Below are 16,935 nucleotides of genomic sequence, written 5' to 3'. Positions count from 1 at the left end.
CTAGCATTAACCTTACCCAGAACCTTCATAGCCATACTTACACCACTTAAATCGTTGTCAAGGACACATCCAAGATAATTAACAGAAGTTCTATTTGATATTAAACAATCCCCGACCTTAACAGACATCTTAGAAACCTTATTCAAATTATTTTTAGACCCAAATAATATGGATTCCGTTTTACCTAAATGCAACATCAGTTTGTTTTCAGAGAGCCAGTCTCTTACCTTACAAAGCTCCTTACCTAAATGCGCTTGTATCCTACCAACATCCTTATCTGAAATTACTAAAGCAGAATCATCAGCATATAAAAACAAATTACAATCACAAACTGCTTGCATGTCATTAATATATAAAAGAAACAAAAGAGGGCCTAAAACACTTCCCTGAGGGACTCCATTTTCAACAAACGTTTCCTCAGAAAGAACCCCATCAATTTCTACTCTCTGAACTCTCCCAGTTAAATAAGAATTCAACCAGGCTATCACTTTACTTGAAAAACCCATGACACTTAACTTATCTAAAAGTATTGAATGATTTACAGTGTCAAACGCTTTCTGGAGGTCTAAAAGTACCATACCACACATTTTACCTTCATCAATCTGCCTTCTTATGAACTCTGTTAAATAAAGTAAAGAAGTATCAGTCGAATAAGATTTCCTAAAACCTGACTGAAAATCATAAATTAAACTATTCTTACTTAAATACTCATACATCTGTTTATACACAATTTTTTCTAAAATTTTTGAGGCCACATTAAGAATGGAGATTGGACGATAGTTTCCAGGATCGTATCTGTTACCTTTTTTGAATAACGGAATAATTTTAGCTAACTTCATATCAGATGGAAATATACAATTTTCCAAGGAAAGATTAACAATAAATGTAATAGTTGGAGCTATAATATCCGCAGCATCTCTTAAGAATCTAGCTGGAATATCGTCCAGCCCAGTTGACTTGGACACCTGAAGCTCTTCTAGCATTTTAGTAATTTGATTTACATTAACTTTAGCAAAAGAAAAACTATTTGGCAACACCCCTTGTTTTAAATAAAATCTCTTAACAAAATCAATCCCGTAATTTCCTTTGGACAATGGAAGCTTATCAACTAGACTATTAGCAATTAATGAAAAGAATGAATTAAATTTATTAGCGACTTTATTTTTATCAAATTCTATCTTGCCATCAATATCTAGACCTACCTTAGATACAGAAAATTTCGATTTACCAATTGAATGGAACCTATTTAACACCTTCCACAGAGATTTAGGATCTTCTTTGTTTTCTTGAATTTGTTCCTTAATAAAATTACGTTTTGCCTCCTTTATATTTTTCTGTCCTAAGTTTCTAAGTGCTTTAAATTTTAAATAGTCTTCCTGGTTCTTAGTTCTTCTATAAATCGAAAGAGCCCTATTCCTATTTTTCCAATATTCCAATATTTTCTGATCCATCCAAGGACTAGCTCTTTGCTTAACTCTCACCTGTCTAAGGGGGGAAATTTTCTTTAAGAAATTAAGAAATAGAACTTTAAAATTTTTCCAAGCATCGTCAACTATTGAGATATTATGAATATCATTCCAATTAACTCTTTTAAGATAGTCTTTAAAAACTTCAATATTATATTTTTTTATAATATTAATATTTAATATTTATAATATCTTTAAAAACTCTCACCTGAAGTACTGCTGCAATGTACTGTAATTATATTGTAAGTGTATTGTGTAAGTAGTATTGAAACCTCTTAGAAGAGCCTGTAGGCCAACTTCCCTCATGGTCAGTCCATGCAGAAGAATATGGTCAACTATAGTGCTTTGTATTTCATCAGGAACAAATTAAATTTGACCTCATCCCCTTCGTTTTTATTTCCCCCTCCATTCCCTATGTGAAATAGGAAGACCCACTACCAGGATTCATTTTCCAAGGCACATAAATTCAGCTGTGCTCTTGTTCATATCATCCTGAGATTCTGACCTGTGTGTCATCAGTTTTGCTACTTAATGTTGACACATGGATAAATGTGTGCTGTTGGAGTTCATTTTTTGATGTTTGAGTTAATTATATTGTGTGTTTGTGTTTTCTGAATGAGAACATGGTTAAACCTGTGCAACATTACGGCTTTTTTGTGTGTGTAGAGTTTTGCAGAAAACACAGCAAATTGGAACGTGTGTGCAAAAAGGGGAAGTCGTGGCCTAATGGTTCGAGAGTCTGACTCGTAACCCAAAGGTTGTGGGTTCGAGTCTCGTACCGGCAGGGATTGTAGGTGGGGGGAGTGAATGTACAGCGCTCTCTCCCACCTTCAATACCACGACTGAGGTGCCCTTGAGCAAGGCACCGAACCCCCAACTGCTCCCCGGGCGCCGCAGCATAAATGGCTGCCCACTGCTCCGGGTGTGTGTTCACGGTGTGTGTGTGTTCACTGCTGTGTGTGTGCACTTTGGATGGGTTAAATGCAGAGCACAAATTCCAAGTATGGGTCACCATACTTGTCCACATATCACGTCACTTTCACTTTCACTTTCGCAAACAGGTGAAATGTGTTAAAAGTTTTGAGAAACGTGTTGTTTCGAGAACTGTATGAATGGTTTGGAAAATTGTGTCAAAAGAAAAACTGCAATACCATACATCGGGCAGGACATTCAAATGCTTGCCTATCATTCATCGACCTCAAATATGGCTTGACGTCTGAAATATCTTAGAAGCAGCAACTTTACGTGGCCACTCAATTTTGCATTCATTGTTACATCCAAGAACAGAACAGGAGACATTCTTGTCTACACCTGCTCCGTGTATTTTTGCACATCAAAACAATGGTGGACTGTTTACAGCTCAGGGCGGGTCAATGTAAAAACGCCAATGTTCATCTACAGTTGTGGGAACAGCCTTGGCCTGTGTGACGTCACTCTGCCAAGAATCTGTGAATGGCTTGATCTGGGAAAGTGCTTATTTGTGGAGATTTAAAAAGAAAAGCACTGGGTGTATTTTTTATCATTATACTTTATTTTTATTATGGTTGTGTACACACACTGCCAACACACATGTAAGTTCAAACAGTGAAAAGGGAATTTTGAATCTGATGTCCCCTTTAATAATATTAGTGATTAATCAAAAATCACAATCGTACATGCAATTTCATTCATTTAATCCTCCCAAACGGTCAGAAACCTTATCATTTATAATCACTCATGTGACAGGAGTTCAGTGCAGTCCCTGAGCAAAGTAGAAGCTGAATGAGAGTGGAAGCTACTGTAAAAAGCAAAACCAATACATGAGCTTACACAATGCAGAATCCACTTATGTGAACTTTGTCTTTAATAAACATTCAAAAAGATCAAGAACATATACTACACTATAAAATCACTACTTAGCCACAAACATAGTCCCAAACACACCTGTTCACATACAACAGAAAGTGAAAGTCAATTTCAATAGTAAACCTTAACCTAGATTCTTTAATATTTGCAAAGGGATTTTTACAAGTAAAGATTTTAAAATCCAGTGCTACTTGCTGTGCTTAATGTTATTTAGAAACATACAAAATGGCAAATGAAAAAACAGAAGAAAGTAAGACATATGGAAAGTGAGTAAGATCCACTGAAAATAGCATTTGCTGTGGAGACAGTGAGTCGCAGCGTGATATAATTCAGATCAGTGGATCCCGGAGCTTCTGCCTCAATAGTGAGTGTGACATCTGTCCCTGACTCTGTGTCTGAGGGTGCGATCAGTGTGACGCTTCCTTGAGCGCTTCCCCCTGTTCCCAGGGTCAGAGAACTGGGGAAAGACACGCTGAAGTCCTGATCAGTCCGAGCTCTGATAGTGTAGTTGCTGCCTGTAGCATTAGAGGCCACTGTAATGTTGAGACTTAATGGGACTCCAGCCTGTGTAATGTTATGTGACTGAGCCTATGGAGCAACAGTTATGGTAAATATATGTTATTTGTCACATACAGTGATGAGTTTTTAAAAGTCTCTTTTTGTTCCAAACTGTTGTGTAAAATTAAGTGTATTTTGTTTAATAATTGTAAATTACAGTTATTTGTGTTTGTGTACCCAACATTTTGCCATTGATATTACTTACCGTGACTGTTATTCTAGATCCTTTATGTTGGGTGTGTGACTGCCTCTGGAATCGACTAGCCGACGACGAGTCATTCAACAGCCCTTTGAGCTGCACAACAAACGCCCCCTCTGGGATTCTGTCTATGTTGACCAGGAAGTCTGACACACCGACAGATTTGATCGTTCCACTCACAACATCAGATCCTGAAGCTTCAACTAGAAGCACATCAGTCACTGTGACTGAATCTCTTCCAGTCACAGAGACATAGAAAGTAGCATTCCGACCTGATCAGCAATCAGAGAAACACTTATTTGAAATATTGTATCAGTGTGTGGGGGTGAAGTATCAGTACTATGTACAGTCGTGGCCAAAAGTTTTGGCAGTGACATAAATTTAGTGTTTTGCAAAAGTTTGCTACTTAAGCTGTTGTGGTATCATTCACATTGTTTCTAGATGATTGTGTAGATTGATCAGATGCATTTTAAATAATTGCTAAAAGCTTCATTGGCCAAAAAATGAACTTTTCACACAAAAAAATGTGAAAGATTTTTGCACATGTGAAAGTGTGAATGAGTACTGGTCAGGTTAATCACTATCATACTAATTAGATTGTATGAGCAGACTGATTGCTATAAAAGGAGGGAAGAAGCTCTTCCAATCATTGTGTTCTTGTTAGCAATGGTTACCTCCAAAGAAACACATGCAGCCATCATCGTTTTGCTTCAAAATGGCCTCATATGCTAGGAAATTGCTACAAATCATATTGCATCTGAAAGAACCATTTACCGGATCATCAAGAACTTCAAGGAGAGAGGTTCGACTGCAGTGAAGAAGTCTTAAGGATGTCCCAGAGTGTCCAGCAAGCTCCAGGACAGTCTCCTCCTGAGGAGTCCGCTACGGAATCGTGTCACCCGCAGTGCAGAGCTTGCTCAGGAATGGCAGCAGGTTGGTGTGAGAGCATCTGTACGCACAGTGAGGCCAAGACTTTTGGACAACGCCCTGGTGTCAAGAAGGCTAGCAAAGAAGCCACTTCTCTCCAAGAAAAATATCAAAGACGGACTGAAATTCTGCATGAAGTACAAGGATTGGACAGCAGAAGACTCGTGCAAAGTTATTTTCTCTGATGAAGCTCCCTTCCCACTGTTTGGGACATCTGGAAAATCGATTGTTCGGAGAAGAAAAGGTGAACGCTACCATGAGTCCTGTGTTGTGCCAACAGTGAAGCATCCCGAGACCATCCATGTGTGGGGCTGCTTTTCAACCAAGGGAGTGGGCTCTCTTATAATTTTGCCCAAAAACACTGCCAGCAATAAAAAATGGTAGTAAAACGTCCTGCAAGAGCGACTTCTTCCAACGATCCATGAGCAATTTGGTGATGATTCGTGAATTTTCCAGCATGATGGAGCACCATGTCACAAAGCAAGAGTGATAAAGAAGTGGCTCAAAGATCATTACATAGAAATTTTGGATCCGTGGCCAGGCAACTCCCCGGATCTCAATCCCATAGAGAACCTGTGGTCAGTCCTCAAATGGCGAGTGGACAAGCAGAAGCCCACAAATTGTGATCAACTCCGAGAACTAATAAGACAAGAATGGATCGCCATCAGTCAGGATTTGGCCCAGAAGCTAATATCCAGCATACCAGAGCGAATTGCAGAGGTTATGAAGAACAAGGGTCAACACTGTAAACATGGGCGAAATTTGAATTTGAGTCGGGGGGCAAAAAAATAAATAAAGCAAAATAAAAAAAAATTTCAGATGTAAGCATCAAAACAAAAACATTTCTACCGTCCGTTACTGGAAATTAAATTAAATTACTGGTTGATATGTCCCGATTTAAATAAAGTTTACACACACTTTTGGTCCGTGAATTAGATCTCACTCGGGTCGTTCGCTGTCGAGGTTTGGCCAGGACCGGTTCCAAAATTAAATCACTGGGGCTGCTTTCACATATATTTTATGTTCACTGCCAATCACTGCTATTTCGAGAGTGAATCCTGCATAAATATGCGAATGTCATTCCCGAAACTTTGCAGGGTGTATGTGTCCGAAAAATGAAAGTTTCATACAAATTCTGATTGGATTATACCCTAGAAAGTGTGCAAAGTGCGCTCCCTTTATCACTAAAAAGCATCACTCATCTTCGTTCATCGCAATCTCACAAAGTTCTGTAATAATCGATTAAGCTCTCTAAACTGCACAATGAATCTCTTATTTACATGCGTCTGCACTTAGTCATGAGATGATTCACGAGCGTGCAAAACTGCACTTAAAAATTGCGGCGCTTTCAGCGGTGAGTGAATTCTGACTAAATGTTTATGATTGGCCATTGTCTTCAAGAAATCAACAAATATGTCTGTGATTGGCTACATTTCTCAACGCTGCAAAAACACATTGAGGGTATTTAGTGCTTGGCTAAGCGCTCCAATTGCAGCGGGGCCGACATCATGGATTCCATGACTAACAATTTGCCCCCCCTAATGTCACCCATGACTGTAAATATTGACTCATTATATTTTTTTGCCAATAAAAGCCTTTAAAACTTATGATGTGCTTATCATTATTTTTCAGTATACCATGGAAACATGTGGAAAAATAATCTACAAATACTGAAGCGGCAAACTTTGCAAAACACAAAATTTGTGTCACTGCCAAAACTTTTGGCCATGACTGTATGAATGTGACAAACAAAATTATTAGGGTGCTCTCACACTAGCATAATTTCTAGGCAAAATTTTTTCAATAGTGTCATGATGACAGCTCACACTTAAGTTACTTTAAAACCAAGCAGTTTTCTGTTGGTCAATTCATCAAATTTGCATGAAAAACTTGAACCCACTGCAAAATCTGCATGGAGGAAATGTTTCATCCATATACTTGTACAAAATTCCTGATCACGATTCCTATTGAAATTACTAGGTTTTGCCCATGACATTTCATAGCACAATGGTAATTGCAACAGGGCTCTGTCTTTACATTTATTTTGAAAGATGAAGCTTGCGATTATGGTAAGGGGCGTTACATTTCCGACGAGTGTTTGCGGTGTTCGGCCAATCACAATGCACTAGGTCAGCTGGCCAATCAGAGCAGACTGCGCTTGTCGGAAGGAGGGACTTTGTAGAAAACTAAGCGTTTGAGAGAGGCGGGGCATATAGGACCTACAATAATGTACAGTATTTGAAAAATGTGTTTTTTTAACATTAAAGCATGTCAACATTCTGTTACACCAAATACACATAATAATGATCTTTAAAAAAGCATCATATGACCCCTTTAAAGAAAAAATTTGTGTGGATGTTTATTTATATATATATATATATATATATTTATTTATTTTTGTCAGAACTAGTGACATTAAAAAATATATTTTCAATATAAAATATGATGCATGATGTCTGCAACATGACAGAGAACAAGTGGTTTGGAGAATGGATGGATGGATGATGCATGATGTCATACCAATAAAAGGGCGGGTGAAACTCTGTCCCCATGAGTCTCCATGACCTCCCTCGACTATCTCCACAAAGTAAAAGAGGACATCCACAGAACTCTGACCTGTATTTACAATTGAAGGAATTTTGAATTATGGCATAGGCATTAATTTTGCTTTGACAAACAGAGAGAAATTATTTTCTGTGAAGTGAAAGCATAAGAGCTTTAGAAAGCATAAGAGATGAGTATTTTACTCCCAGTTTTAATGTAGAAATATAAACTTTACCAATAACTTTAAGACTGTAGGAGCGTGTAGAGTCAATGCTGATCTTCCATTCCCCTGTCTGGTTGTCAGAGCTGAGTTTTACTCTCTTTAGATTCCCTACAGTCAGGATGCTGCCCAGAGGACCATCTGCCACTGAACCTGACTGAGACACACCTGAAGGTGTGGGCATGAAAATGTATAATTACATTAAGAGTGGCATCCAGTAAATCAGATGTTATCTGCACAATAATTATTACATAATCCTAATTGCAGAGCCCAAACATTCTATGGAGCTTTAAAGGCATACAACACCCGAAAAAATGTAATCTTCTATCATCATTTACTTAATCACATGCCATCACAGATGTATGACATTTGGCCAGAAGCAATGGTTTATAGTTAAAAAAATAAAAAATGTTCCCATCTACACCTAATGTTTAGCTTCAGAACTAATTGATTAAACATCTGTGGTTGTATGGATTACCATTGTGTTTGCTTTGTGTGGTTTTTGAAGCATCAGCTTTGGGGCTCCTCTCTACTTACATTAAATGAACTGATTGAGATGGATTATGTTTTTTTATATACATATATATATATATATATTCTTTTATCTGTCTGTGTTAATCTGAAGAAACTCAGATACATCTGGGACTGCATGAGGGTAAGTAATTGAGAGAATTTTCATTCATGGGTGGAGTATCATTTTAAACATTATGAAACTAACTAGAACTGTAGCATTCTGTTCATAAATGTGTTGCTGTACCAATAGGGCTGTAGATGGTAAAGGCTGTAGAGTCTCCTGTGATATACACAGTCATGTTGGACAGAGTTGGATCCAGCACAAAAGAAAAGTTTTCTGCCTTGAGTGGACTTCTCTCTATCTGAAGAACCATCACCTTCAAAAAACAGGTTTTACCACATTAGAGCGCTGCAGAGATTCCCCCTAAGAACAGCACAGCACAAACTAAAGCATTTCGATTAGAACAGGAATGGTGGCATAATGCAAATTACATTTACATTATAAAATGCATGTCTAATAGTGATGATATAAGTATTGTTAATATATATTAGTAATAAATAACGCAACATTGTGATCTCATTGTTGGAACACACCAGGTCAGCTGTGATTAAATCTGTAATGACTGCAGTGGCCTGAGTAGAGTTCGTGACCTCTATGGTCTTGTCCACCAGAAACATGGGCCAGGTCTCTGTACAACTGTATGTCTGACTGAGACAATGATCTTGATAATGAGACATTATGTTGACTGCGTGTTGAGATGGAGTTTCTCAGCAAGAAAGTGACCTGGAGTGCAGGAAGAAAGAAACATCTTAAGACAAAGTATCTCTAACATAATTGATCCTAACTGAAGAAATAAATCAAGCAGTTCTGCAGGCACTCACTTTTGACTGGGTGCTTTGCATCATGGCTTCAACTGGTCTTTTTAATTCTGTGTCATTTGCTGCACCATCAGTGAAGACAAAGACATCTGATGATGGAGGAGCTCTTGTCAGTGTCAACTATAGATTCATGAAACAATTAAACAAACAAGACAAAAACTTGTAGTATTATAATGATATCAACGCTTACCACAATGATTTCTTCTAAATCTGAACTTTTAAAATAAATACTGTACTTCGCCATTTGTTTCTTATTGTACTGGTTTCAGTGTAAACTTTTCTTAGGCTGAATGAAAGTTTATATCACTATCTAAAAGACAATAAACACACTCACCAGCAGTCCTGACAGACACATCCCTGGGTTTAAACTATCAGATGCTGACAGGGAATTGATTTTCTCTTTGAATATATCTGCATCCCCAGTTTTTATCAGAGGTCCAAAATCTGTGTAAGACACAAGCACGTCACTACAAGAGCAAGAACATGCAAAGTGAATTTTCAGTATAAACTGTGGTGGATGTATATGGAACAATTTAAATACTGTATGGTGAATGTTTTAGTTTCATTTTATTTTAAAGTACCAATACACAAATGGCTTTCTAAATTTTATGGAACAAACTGTTTAATCCATATCAATACAGAATGTTCATATACACTATTTTATAGAAATAGTTTATATATATATACAGTGGGTACGGAAAGTATTCAGACCCCCTTAAATTTTTCACTCTTTGTTATATTGCAACCATTTGCTAAAATCATTTAAGTAAATTTTTTTTCCTCATTAATGTACACACAGCACCCCATATTGACAGAAAAACACAGAATTGTTGACATTTTTGCAGATTTATTAAAAAAGAAAAACTGAAATATCACATGGTCCTAAGTATTCAGACCCTTTGCTCAGTATTTAGTAGAAGCACCCTTTTGATCTAATACAGCCATGAGTCTTTTTGGGAAAGATGCAACAAGTTTTTCACACCTGGATTTGGGGATCCTCTGCCATTCCTCCTTGCAGATCCTCTCCAGTTCTGTCAGGTTGGATGGTAAACGTTGGTGGACAGCCATTTTTAGGTCTCGCCAGAGATGCTCAATTGGATTTAAGTCAGGGCTCTGGCTGGGCCATTCAAGAACAGTCACAGAGTTGTTGTGAAGCCACTCCTTCATTATTTTAGCTGTGTGCTTAAGGTCATTGTCTTGTTGGAAGGTAAACCTTCAGCCCAGTCTGAGGTCCTGAGCACTCTGGAGAAAGTTTTCGTCCAGGATATCCCTGTACTTGGCCGCATTCATCTTTCCCTCAATTGCAACCAGTCGTCCTGTCCCTGCAGCTGAAAAACACCCCCACAGCATGATGCTGCCACCACCATGCTTCACTGTTGGGACTGTATTGGACAGGTGATGAGCAGTGCCTGGTTTCCTCCACACATACCGCTTAGAATTAAGACCAAAAAGTTATATCTTGGTCTCATCAGACCAGAGAATCTTATTCAGGTGTTTTTTAGCAAACTCCATGCAGGCTTTCATGTGTCTTGCACTGAGGAGAGGCTTCCGTCAGGCCACTCTGCCATAAAGCCCCAACTGGTGGAGGGCTGCAGGGATGGTTGACTTCTACAACTTTCTCCCATCTCCCGACTGCATCTCTGGAGCTCAGCCATATATATATATATATATATATATATATATATATATATATATATATATATATATATATATATATATATACTATATATATATTTATATTGCACAATATCCCCTACCCTGGCCATTAAATGGAACTAGAATGTATTCTGTAGGTTCCTCTGAGGTTCCTCTTCTGCTGTCTATGATACTGATGGACACTCTCTTGACCTCTGCGATGTAATTTGACAAACTGCTGGTGGTGTCAAACACAAAAGCCAGAACTGAGGTCTGAGTGAGGCCCATCAATCTGAGAGAGAGAGAGATAGAGAGAAACAAATATTTAAGCAATAATTTTACCAGTGTTGACCTAATGTGTGCATTAGAAGCTAGAGATTTGAATGTGAAGAAGTGTTAGGGATATTTGATATCTATGAGTGATGACATGACTAGCATATTAATTACATGGCTTCCGAAAACCTGCATAAATATGCTACTAAAAGCATAAAAGGACAAATAAGAAAAAGGTCTCACCGAAGAAAGGCTATATTGCCTGTGGCCAGTCGGATGTCTTCCAGCAGTTCCACAGTAGCGTTGATGGCCATTTCAGCAGCACGCTTATGAAGGAAACCATGATTCGAGCTGATGTCGTCCTTATTGATGCCTCCAGTGGGTTCTCTATAACTGGTCCTGTCAAGAGCACTGCCATGGCTACACTTGCCTGAAAGAGTTAAATATATTTTTGTTTAAACCAAGTGTTTGTGAGTGTAGCAGTGGTGTCGCTAGGAATTCTGGGCCCTTTTGCTATGGGGCCCCTTCAAAATCACATTCAGTGGGGAGGGGGGCTTTTTTTATAATCTTACGGTGTAGTTAGAAGATAGAAATAGCAATTTTCATAATTACTACGTTTTCAATGTGCATATTCATTTTATCTCAGGAGATTCAGCGTGTATTACATGTTCAGGTTCGGTGACTGTATATGAATGGCCTAAAAAGCTCATTATAAACCACTGATAAAGCCAATGCTAAACACAGTATACTGTATACTTTGTAACCCTTTAAAGTCCTCAAACACACATTAGTGTTATATTGTGCATATTTTAAATGTATCTATTTTTTTAAAACGCATCAGATAAAATTGATCTCCCAGAATTACATAAAATGCCAATCTTGATGTTGATTAAAAATACTGAACATTACTAAATTTCATGGCATCAGGCCAGCATAAAAATAAAATTACCTTCACACACATATTTACAAGGACTAACCAGGACTTACATACCTGTAAAGTATGACATACAGCCCCAAGACTGGAGCGGGCAGACAAATATTTCCCCTTTTTGATGCTGACTTTCACAGCAGCTATGCCCTGTGTGATGAGGTCCCGTCCATTTTTGAAATCTTCATTATCAAAATGATGAGCAGTACTGAACTGATTTCTATCCACAGCTGCATTGCTAAGGGAAGTCTGAACAACAGCCAGATTGAAAGTGGATAGTTTTAATAAGGAGGAATATGAATCTGAGCAGGCTCTCTGGACGGTAGTTGCAGTCCGTTTGTTGTTGATCTGGGGTGAGAAGTACAGGGAGGAAAAAATGAGCATTGAGCCAGTAAAATTTCCCCCCCAAAAATGGATTATGAAATTTGCAACCTTATCTCAGCACTAAATGCATGCGTAATATTTTAAAAAAAATTTAAATTATATGAACTAATAAATCTGGCCATACACAGAAGAGGATTGACATGGCATGGCAAGACATTGCATTCTTCCTTAAACTCATGTTCATCAATACAGAATATCATTAAGAGTAAACTTGTTAACTGGCTTGTTTCTTATTGTACAAAGGTGAAGTATGCGATTGTTTTGATTATAAAGACTTTCTTTAAACTTTTAAAACAATTTTCTAACTGTTTGATGCATGAGACCCATAAGTAGGGCTCAATCAGCAGTCCATGTTTGGTCTTAAACTTGAACCAATTTTTTTTTTAATAACTAGCTTTAACAAACATGTTTGAGCTTTTTCAGAAAGCATTTTGATAAATTGTTTATTTCATTATTATTATTTTTTGAAATTTAAATAATAAATAAAAAATTATATGAATATAAGTAATTTATAAATAATTTTATTTCTATTTTGTTTTAAGTGCAAAACATTTTTGCCCTTGCAGGTAGATGGCGAATTACACCATATATATAAATTCCCTTTTGAACGGTCTCTCCCATTGCGTGAAACACTTTATGGAATAAACTCCTGTTTACTCCAGTACTAAAGCCTAATTTGTTCATGTTTGTGTAGCTGCACAAACCAATGGCGCTCTAACCCACCAGAAGAGGAGGAGCCGGCTCAAAGTGCCATTTCATCAGAATTTTTCTCCTTCAGTGACATGATCATCTCTTCGCTAACTCTGCCATCAAGAAGACAAAGAAAGATAAAGGAAGAAGCTCAGCCAGCTGCTCACTGCTCTAAAAGAGCCCCGAAAGTGGAAGAAGTGGAAGCCTTCCCCTGCAGCCATCTGGCACTGACAAAGACCAAATTTTCTAACGTTATCCCACAATCCCTCGTCTCACCAGTGTGCTTCACTTCATTGGCTGTGAGAGGCTTTGTTTCCTTCAGCGCTTCTGAGGAGGAGATTGCCATTGATGACTCCATGTCCTTAATGGCATCTGATGCAGAAGAGTGGGCGTGTTCCGGCGAATAGCCTGCTACCCCTCCTCTCACTCAGTCTACACAGCCCAGCATGGACAGCGAGCTGATCCACATGCTTACTAAGGCTATTGAGGATCTTGGCCTAGCTTGCTTGGCTCCGGAAGAGCCCATACCCGGCCTCCTTGATGAGTGGTACCTGAAGGGACGTCATCAGCAATCCACCGGCCAACAGCCCAGTTCTTGCCAGTAGTTCATAAGGAATTCACCAAGACGTGGCGCCAGAACAGAAACCCTTAACTCACATATTGCTGCTCAGCCACCGGGAGTGTGTTAGGGTTAAAAATCAATTTAGCCAAGAGCAGTTTGTCTCCCAGACAGAGAGTGGTCTTTCTGGGGACGATTATCTATTCAGCCCAAATGCGGGCATGGATTACGCCAGAACTATTCAAGTGACTATTCCCTCACTATTCAACGATTGGTGGCGTCATTCAAAACAGGGACCCCTCAGAGCTTTTCAGAGAATGCTCGGCCTCATGTCGGCTGCCAAATCTGTGATACCTCAACATGCGGCCCCTTCAGTTTTGGCTCAAAGCCCATGTCCCGTCCCATGCCTGGGCCAGTTTTATGTCAGGGTAACCCACTACTGCATCTGAGCTGTGGCCCCTTGAAAAACTTCTCATCTGTTTCAATCAGGTGTCCCGTTGGAACTGACCTCTACATGGAAGGCCCCTTCAAAAAATTCTCGTCTGTTTCAATCAGGTGTCCCGTTACAACTGACCTCCACATGGAAGGTAGTCACAACAGATGCCTCGAACCTGGGTGGGGGTGCTTTGTACGAGGGCGAACTGGCGCTCGGCTGCTGGTCAAACCTGGAAAAACGCCTGCACATCAACTGCTGCGAAATGATGGCAGTTTTTCTGGCCCTACAAACCTTCCTACCGGCCTCAAGGTGGCACCACGTCCTGGTTCGCTCAGACAACATGATGGTGGTAGCCTACATCAATCACCAAGGCAGACTCCTGTCACGCTCCCTCCACAGGTTGGCTCTTCTCGCTAAGAGCAGTTCATGTGTCGGGCAGACTGAACCAAGGGGCAGACATGCTGTCCAGGGACAATGTATCTCCAGGGGAATGGAGATGGCATCCCCAAAAGGTTCAAGTAATTTGGTTGGCCTTTGGCAATGCAGAGGGGGACCTCTTCGCCTCAGAAGACAACTCTCACTGCCCAATCTATTTTTCCAGGCAGTGAAATGCCCTGACCCATGATTGGCCCAGTGCTCACCTGAACGCCTTCCCCCTGGTTGTCTTGCTGCCTCAGGTCATCAGGTAAGTCAGGGAAGTCAAATGCTCGGCACTCTTTGTACACTTTAGGGGCCGCTCTAATGGGCTGCCGGACATGAAGCAGAGACTGTCTCGCTGGATAGTAGATGCTATAGCCTAGGCTTATGCCTCAGCAGGCTTGCAGTGCCCTATAGGTGTGAGGGCCCACTCCACCAGAGGAATGTCCTCCTCTTGGGCATGGTCCAGCGGGATTTCTATTGGTGAGACTTGTGCAGCCGCCGGATGGTCGTTGCCGTCTACCTTTGCCAGATTCTATAACTTGGACATCCCTGCCCTGCAAAATCCCCTTTTCTAGGCGGAGAGGGTTATGTTATGTTAAGGGAATGATCCAGTTACTTGCGTAACCTTGGTTACCGGAGATAAGGGAACGAGCGTTGTGTAAGTTGCCATGCACGCGAATCGATGACTGATGCTTCGGTTGAAAGATTCTGATGAAATGGTGCTCTGCCGACTTATATAGCAGTTGGCTCCTCCCCTTCTGGCCGGTTAGAGTGCCATTGGTTTGTGCAGCTACACAAACGTGAACAAATCAGGCTTCAGTAGTGGAGTAAACAGAAGTTTACCCCATAAAGTGTTCCACACAATCCCTTATCTCAGGGAACTGAGGTTACTCAAGTAACCAGAGCATTTTCTCCTGTCCTCTTCTGTTGCCTTTCACGTCATAGCTCATTATAGCCAATATATCTTCTAAGGTTGCATGACAATTCAGAGTGATAAGGTTGCAGGAATAATCTCAGTTCTGATTAAACAATTTTTTAACATAATGCGTAGTTCTCAAAGTAGTTCACGCTCATAGTGATTTCTTACATTTAGTGCAAAGTCTTTCCCCTGGGTAGTGGCTACGTCACGACACACTTCCACCATCTTGCGGAGGAAAGCTGCCTCAGTGATTTGTTGATGGGTGAGGGATCCATTGGCAGGGAAGATTTTGAATGCTGCAGCCTGAGGGGGCTGAAATATAGCCCCCTGGAGGAGAAATACAGCCACTACAACCAGTGAAATCATGACTGTTCACGACAACTGTAGAAAAATGTATAATGGGAATTAAATAATTTCTTACAAAAGTGATCAATTTTTATCAAATATGATATATTTTCCTTTTTCTTCCTGTGTCTTCAACAATTATCCTGGTGAGTGGAATAATGTCTTAAACCTGCAGAGTATTGTCATCTGCAGTCAATTGCTTGTTACATGTCTCCTAATCAGCACTAAACACCTGGATATCTACACATTTTAGTTAGTAGTTCAGTTTCTTATCCACTTTCCTTTCGTTAATTGTATGTACTGCTGTCCAGTGTTGGGGTAACGCATTACAAGTAAAGCAAGTTACATAATCAGATTACTTTTTTTAAGTAACTAGTAAAATAACGCATTACTTTTTAAATTTACAGATTTATAGAGTTTATAGAGTTAATTTATAGAGTTATGTATTCAAATAAGTAACGCCAGTTACCCATTTATTGATTGAAAGCTCTCCTGTCTGCATGTTGAGTGAAACCGGGAGTAAGATGTTATTTTAGTTATAGAATAAATGTGAATATGCATGAATTCATCTCGCTCAAAAAAAAAAAAAAAAAAAAAAACAGATTTAGTATTCCTCAGTTGAATAAAAACACTGAAATGCAACTCAGAATATGACACAAATCTGCAATAATTAAATATGTTAAATAATACAAATACCTTTTATGTATTTAATCCCATTTTATTAACCAGTGTCTTTGCTGCTGACCTGCGATGATCCAATTCAACCATACTAATAAGCAAAAATTACTCAAGATAAACTAACATTTCTTCTTCTTTTTTATTGCTGAAAAGTGTTGAACTTTCTTCTTCTGCATTCTATACAGACATGAATTTACTTTTCCTTCAGCCTGAGGCTTTTGGTATGAAAGGGCTTTTGAATTTGCAAAAACAAACAAGTATGCACTGCCCAGATTTAAAAAGTAACGCAAAAGTAATGTAATGCATTTCTTTACATAAAAAGTAACTAAGTAACGTAATTAGATAATTTTTAGGGAGTAATACAATATTGTAATGCATTACTTTTAAAAGTAACTTTTCCCAACACTGTCACTTTCTATTTAAAATATTGGATCTTGAGGACATTAAAGATTACAAATAAAAGTGGTGACCCATGCACCAAAACACATATTTTGGATCTCTCCTTTTTGACACACCC

At 39.1% G+C, this 16,935-nt stretch overlaps 1 pseudogene; it reads right to left on the bottom strand.

The window, feature by feature from the left end:
• Positions 1-3,435: 3,435 nt before the first annotated feature.
• On the bottom strand, positions 3,436-15,761 carry LOC107552090 (von Willebrand factor A domain-containing protein 7-like; annotated as a pseudogene).
• Positions 15,762-16,935: the final 1,174 nt, after the last annotated feature.

Source organism: Sinocyclocheilus grahami, unplaced genomic scaffold, assembly GCF_001515645.1.
Source record: "Sinocyclocheilus grahami isolate Dianchi unplaced genomic scaffold, SAMN03320097.WGS_v1.1 scaffold17.1, whole genome shotgun sequence".
Taxonomy (NCBI): Eukaryota; Metazoa; Chordata; class Actinopteri; order Cypriniformes; family Cyprinidae; genus Sinocyclocheilus; species Sinocyclocheilus grahami.
This window is presented reverse-complemented; position numbering and strand designations above follow the sequence as displayed.